The sequence below is a fragment of the Poromitra crassiceps genome (genome assembly GCF_964638095.1).
Source record: "Poromitra crassiceps genome assembly, contig: HAP1_SCAFFOLD_2379, whole genome shotgun sequence".
Taxonomy (NCBI): domain Eukaryota; kingdom Metazoa; phylum Chordata; class Actinopteri; order Beryciformes; family Melamphaidae; genus Poromitra; species Poromitra crassiceps.
The window spans coordinates 1-7,000 of record NW_028150047.1 but is presented as its reverse complement, the minus strand read 5'-3'; the positions used below and the strand labels follow the sequence as shown (position 1 = coordinate 7,000).

The following is a 7,000-nucleotide window of genomic DNA, read 5'->3' as shown; positions in this document are numbered from 1 at the left end:
AAAAAAAAAAAAAAAAAAAAAAAAACTTTTTTTTTTTTTTTGCAATTCCATCGCGGGCCACACAGGGGGCGCCCGCGGGCCGCATACGGCCCGCGGGCCGTATGTTGCCCATGTATGCTATAGAAGCTACATCATGTTATACCTGTGTAACGTGCATGCTATAGAAGCTACATCATGTTATACCTGTGTAACGTGCATGCTATAGAAGCTACATAATGTTATACATGTGCACATGCTATAGAAGCTACATCATGTTATACATGTGTACATGCTATAGAAGCTACATCATGTTATACATGTGTACATGCTATAGAAGCTACATCATGTTATACCTGTGTAACGTGCATGCTATAGAAGCTACATCATGGTATACCTGTGTAACGTGCATGCTATAGAAGCTACATCATGTTATACCTGTGTAACGTACATGCTATAGAAGCTACATAATGTTATACCTGTGTACATGCTATAGAAGCTACATCATGTTATACCTGTGTAACGTGCATGCTATAGAAGCTACATCATGTTATACCTGTGTAACGTGCATGCTATAGAAGCTACATCATGTTATACCTGTGTAACGTGCATGCTATAGAAGCTACATCATGTTATACCTGTGTAACGTGCATGCTATAGAAGCTACATCATGTTATACCTGTGTACATGCTATAGAAGCTACATCATGTTATACATGTGTAACGTGCATGCTATAGAAGCTACATCATGTTATACCTGTGTAACGTGCATGCTATAGAAGCTACATCATGTTATACCTGTGTAACGTACATGCTATAGAAGCTACATAATGTTATACCTGTGTAACGTGCATGCTATAGAAGCTACATCATGTTATACCTGTGTAACGTACATGCTATAGAAGCTACATAATGTTATACCTGTGTAACGTGCATGCTATAGAAGCTACATCATGTTATACCTGTGTACATGCTACAGAAGCTACATCATGTTATACCTGTGTAACGTGCATGCTATAGAAGCTACATCATGTTATACCTGTGTACATGCTACAGAAGCTACATCATGTTATACCTGTATACATGCTACAGAAGCTACATCATGTTATACCTGTTTACATGCTACAGAAGCTACATCATGTTATACCGGTGTACCTGCTATAGAGAGCCAAAGTGAAACGTCACTTCCTGCTTTCTCCCTGTACCAGTGCTGAAAAAAATATGAATGGCAGTGAACGGAGAATAACGTTACTTTTTTTATCCTGTTTGAATTGTGCCACGGGGTGCCAACGTTCATTCTGTCAATGTAAAACATAACTTTGCATGTCAAGAAAGTCGCAGTTTGTCGTCAAACTGAAACATAGGGGTTAGTTTTGTATAAAAACGATATAGCTCGTGGAAGCTCGTGCCATGTTGTTTGCCGGTAGAGAACGTGACGTCACTTAGGCGACAGTGTATGTAGTCTTTCTGATTTATAACTTATAGTGCAACATTTTTACATTGAAATTATGCATTTTAATAGGAACTTTTTTTTAATCGATATCATTCTTGAGCACATTTAGATATAAAAATAAATAACTAGCTATAATCACACTTTTTTTATTTATTTTTTATTAATGTATTTGGCAATACCACTGACTCCGTGGCCCACTACACAGTGCTCTGAGGCCCACCAGTGGGCCACGACCCAGTGGTTGAGAATAGCTGAGCTACATCATGTTATACCTGTGTACACATGCCATATTATAAGCTACATCATGAGCTGTCTGTCTGTCTTTGTAACCCAGGTGGTATCATGGCCACCTGTCGGGGCCAAATGCAGAGAGGCTGCTGGGAGAGCGAGATGAGCCGGGGACTTTCCTGGTGAGGGAGTCTCTGTCCAAACCTGGAGACTTTGTTCTGTCTACCCTGACGGAGGAGATGAAGGAATCAGGAGGAAGGAGGGTCTGCCATGTCAAGATCATGTGCCAGGTGGGTGCCACCTCTGTCCCTTTTGCCATAGGTTGAGGCCACGTCTCGTCATAGACAGTCCACATGTCTGGGAACGCCCACAACATGTTAAACGGCTGGTGCGCGAGTGGGGTAAAACCGCCCATATATCTCATGGGCTGACTCACCAAAAGACGGTGCTGCGGCTCTAAACTACATGTTTGGGGGTTCTAGAGCAGAACACAAGACGTCTGCTCAGATGTGCGTTTACTGCGGTGGTTAAATCCCCGATCGTGTCTGCCTGGGCTGGGCTATCAGCTAAATTCTAACTTTGCTGAATGGATAGAACGGGGGAATTTACCCCACCCTGATCCCGCCTCCAGGCTAACCCAGCGTCTATTGTGGGCGTTCCTAGAGCCTGTATGGGCGTTCCCAGACATGCGGACTGTCTCTATCGCCTCCGTGTGTGTGTGTGTGTGTGTGTGTGTGCTGTATACAGTACATGTATATCAGTGTGTGTGTCCATGTTTGTTCGTGTGACCCACGAGATCAGATTCACATCACTCAAAGCACTGACGGGTATTCCCAAAGTTGTGCAGTGCACCGTACTGTGTAATAGGTTAAAGCTCTAAGTTTCCCCATTCTCATGCAATGCCAGACCATTGCTTATCCTTCAACTCTGTCTTTTGGTCATAGACGTCAGTGAAGTGTGTAAGGGACAGTGTTGGGGGTAACTCATTACAAAAGTAACATATTACATGTAATATATTACTTTTAGCAGTAACTCAGTAATATAACTTATTACTTATAGGATTTCAGTAATATTATACCAGTTACTTTGTCAAGTAACTCAAGTTACAAATTGAGTTACATTTTATTAAATTAAAACACATATTTAAAAAAGATACAATAATTTCCTACTCAAACTGTATGTTTTTATGCAAATAACTACTATAGATGACAATAACAAAGGGAAAGAATACCATTTAGAATTTTGGATTGTTGATGTCATTCTGCTGCTGCTGTTGTTTTGGTAAAAGTAATGCAAAAGTAGTGTAATAAGTAATGAGTTACTCTACACAGAAAGTAATATTGTAAAGTAACTTATTACTTTCAAATGAAAGTAACTAGTAATATGTAGTATATTACATTTTGAAAGTAACTTGCCCAACACTGGTAAGGGATGTCTACAAAAAACACTTGAACAGAAATGCTTACAAACAGCCAATTGCTAAAAGCATGCGTGAAAGCGTGAAACCAAAGACCTTTTGACCCGACTGCCTTACCAGGCGTGTCCAAGTTTGGACACGCCCGATTGGCTGTACATATTGTACTGTGCTGTATATATTTTTTCATTATCTTAAAGCCAATTTGATGTAAAAGCTTATGCTTAAATGCTTGAAGACTAATATAAATAGTGAAGTTATAATGCCTATGCATGAATTTATTGTCAACGCCTTTGCCTCTTCATCAAGGCAAAGGGGGGCGGATACTTTCAACCGAAAATGGAAGATATATATATATTTAAATTCGTCACTGCAAAATTCCATTTGTGTTACTGTATTGAATAGTTTTTATGTATTTACCAATATTCAATAGTAAAGATAAAATCAATTAAGATCAATAAAATAGTAAAAATAAAGACGAATGTGGTGTGACCAAACTTTTGACTGGCAGTCTACATTCAGTCTGTACATTTGGTAACTGCTGGTGCGAGTACAGTACAGTAACATGTCACATCCGTCTCCCGGCCTCATTTTCATAAGATTATTTCCACGCGTCATCAGCACTAAACAGCAGCTTAGCATTTTATTTTTAGCAGCAATTCGCCTCATAGCGAACACTGTGCGCAGTCCTCATTTGAACGGGTGGCATTGTTTGTCAGGTATAATAGATTACTATGAGATTACTATAAAGGTCATATAAGCCTTTGCACAAGCGTTCTCAGGGGGCAAGGATCAGGAGAGTGTGAACCTTGCTTGGCTGTAATCTTCAGGGTCTGTTGGTGACAGATGAGATTATTACATCAGAGTACATTCACGCCTCTGGGAAATTATTTTTCTTTGTCAGCATGCTTTCATGAAAATATATCTGATTAAAGTGCCAACAGACCAGTCATCAGACAAAATGAGTTTGTTCTGCACATTGCTGTAATATCTCTTCTCTCTGCGGTTTGTGCATCTTCCACACGACACGCCGGGTACTTCAGAATCAGAATCAGAATCAGAATCAGAAAGACTTTAATGATCCCCGGGGGTAAATTGGGACAAGTTGCAGAGAAAGGGGAAAGGGGAAAATAGAAAAATACAAGAAGAAATCATGAAAATGAATGAAATGTTCAAATAGATCTGCTCAGGAGGCACTAATTGCATCTCTTCCCCACTCCATTTCTTATTTTGTAATGTTATATTCTTCAAAAGATGGGTTTTTAATTCGTTCATTGCATCAGATGCTATAGTTTTCTCTTGTAGTTTTCTAAGCAAAATGTGGGAGTCGGGAGAACCACTGCTTTAAACATTACCACCATTTAAATTATCATTTGTTTTCATGTTGGGCTATAAAATCATTTTGTGATAGTAGATGTCACTTTGCAGTTGGTGGATACCTCATTTTGCACACTTTTTTTTTATTTTTTTATCAGACAGAGTTTGTATGAAGTGTGTTTTTGTGTATCCAGAATGACAGGTATACAGTGGGCGGTTCGGAACTGTTTGACACACTGCCGGACTTGGTGGAGAACTACAAACGCAAAGGTATCGAGGAGGTGTCCGGCAACTGGGTGCACCTAAAACAGGTGAGCCAAAGCTCTCTCACACGTCGCAAAATTATTGAGATAAAACATATTAACATTTTGTGCAGAATACCCGAATTAATACTAAATTATAGACAATATCTGCGCCGGGTTTTGCACAGCAGATTCAACAGGTTTGAACGTCAGAGTGAGCTGAAAAACAGAAACAAAGATATTGTGAAACAGGGCAGAAGCGGTGCAACACACGTCGGAAAGATTACTCACAACGTAAAGTTTGTTGTTTACGGGTCCTGCCTCAGTGAAGCAATGCTAATGACTGGATGGCTGTTGTTTTATAAATGATTACACAGTGTTTAGCAGTGTTGGGGGTAACTCATTACAAAAGTAACATATTACATGTAATATATTACTTTTAGCAGTAACTCAGTAATATAACTTATTACTTATAGTATTTCAGTAATATTATACCAGTTACTTTGTCAAGTAACTCAAGTTACAAAATGATTTTTTTTTTTTTTTTTAATCAAAGCACATATTTAAATAAAGATACAATCATTTCCTAATCAAACTCTCTGTTTTTATGCAAATAACCACTACAGATGACAATAACAAAGGAAAAGAATAACATTTAGAATTTTGGATTGTTTACACTGACTTCAAGGCGGTTGAAATTATTTTTCGGGATGGTTCCGGGGCGGCGATGTCATTCTGCTGCTGCTGTTGTTTTGGTGAAAGTAATGCAAAAGTAGTCAAGTCAAGTCAATTTTATTTATATAGCACATTTCATACATAAAGCAATTCAAAGTGCTTCACAAGACATTACAGACATAAGAGAATAAAAGAAGATAAAAAGACAATAAAAAGCAAAAAGCAGTAAGATGCTACACGTTTGGTCAATACAGGAAAATAATAGGAAAGATAGACATTTCAGCAGTTAAAAGCAGTGCTAAACAGAAACGTTTTTAGACCGTTTTAAAAATCGGAAGTGTTGAGGAAAATCTGAGGGCCTCAGGCAGGTTGTTCCAGCTAACAGCAGCACAGTGTGTAAAGGCGGCCCTGCCCTGGTTCCAGTGGATCCTTAGGGACAGCTATTAGGCCGGACCCAGCTGACCTGAGAGGTCTAGTTGGTTCATAGCGAGGGAGGAGATCTGCTATGTATTGTGGGCCCTAGGCCGTTGAGTGATTTGTAAGCTAAAAGAAGGATTTTAAATTGAATTCTGTAACCTAGTAATAAGTAACGAGTTACTCTACACAGACAGTAATATTGTAAAGTAACTTATTACTTTGAAATGAAAGTAATTAGTAATATGTAGGATATAACATTTTGAAAGTAACTTGCCCAACACTGGTGTTTAGTGACTTCTCTATATTCTAAAAGTTTTCTTTCAAATCTGTGATGAGAACATGTGACATGTAGGCTATAGCAATTGCACAATTATCGAGAAACGATTCGAAGCCATAATGATAGTGAGTGCTTGTTTCCTCATCACTCTCTCTCTCTCTCTCTCTCTCTCTCTCTCTCTCTCTCTCTCTCTCTCTGCAGCCTTACTTCTCCACCAGAGTGAATGCGGCAGATATTGATAGCAGGGTGAAACTGCTGGACCAGAAAACACAGGGGAAACAGAAGGCGAAGGGCAGAAGAGCAAGGCGGGCTTCTGGGAGGAGTTTGATGTAAGGTTTGGGAGGAGGGACTTAACAGATGATATTATAATAACTTTTATTTATGATATTATGACTCACCTTGCTCTGTGTGCACACTGCTTTGACCAGATAATACAATGCTACAATTTCACTTAGCCAACGCTTTGATCCAAAGCGACGTACCTCTGAGCTTTATACAACACAAGCGATGATCTAGTCAGAAGACAACAACATGGGTATAAGTGCCATGAGGCCAAGTTTAAGTTCCGAATGGACCTAGATGCCACCACCAGGCAGTGCACAAATTAGCATTTCCATTTCCAAGGCTAACTTCCTTACTGAGATGCTACAAAGTGTACTACAGTATACTGCCATCTTGTGGTGGCGGTGGAATACAGCACTACATAGTCATCTCTCTCTCTCTCTCTCTCTCTCTCTCTCAATTCAATTCAATTCAATTCAAATGACTTTATTAGCATGACGTAACACTGTACATATTGCCAAAGCAAGCGATTAGACATGAACAGCTAAACATTAATTAGAAAACTTACTATATCAAACTAACATACTACAAGACTATCTTGTATCTTGTATCTCTCTCTCTCTCTCTCTCTCTCTCTCTCTCCCTCTCTCTCTTAATTTAGATTTTTCAACTTACTTGTATTATTATTTTTGTATTATTATTATAACCTTTATTTAATCG

At 39.0% G+C, this 7,000-nt stretch overlaps 1 pseudogene across 1 annotated transcript; it reads left to right on the top strand.

Moving 5' to 3' along the window:
* The first annotated feature begins 1,762 nt into the window (after positions 1-1,762).
* LOC310772218 (tyrosine-protein phosphatase non-receptor type 6 pseudogene) lies at positions 1,763-6,327 on the top strand (annotated as a pseudogene). The gene is made up of 3 exons (XR_014554009.1): positions 1,763-1,946; positions 4,582-4,698; positions 6,200-6,327. The product of XR_014554009.1 is annotated as a tyrosine-protein phosphatase non-receptor type 6 pseudogene (transcript).
* The last annotated feature ends 673 nt before the right edge of the window (positions 6,328-7,000 follow it).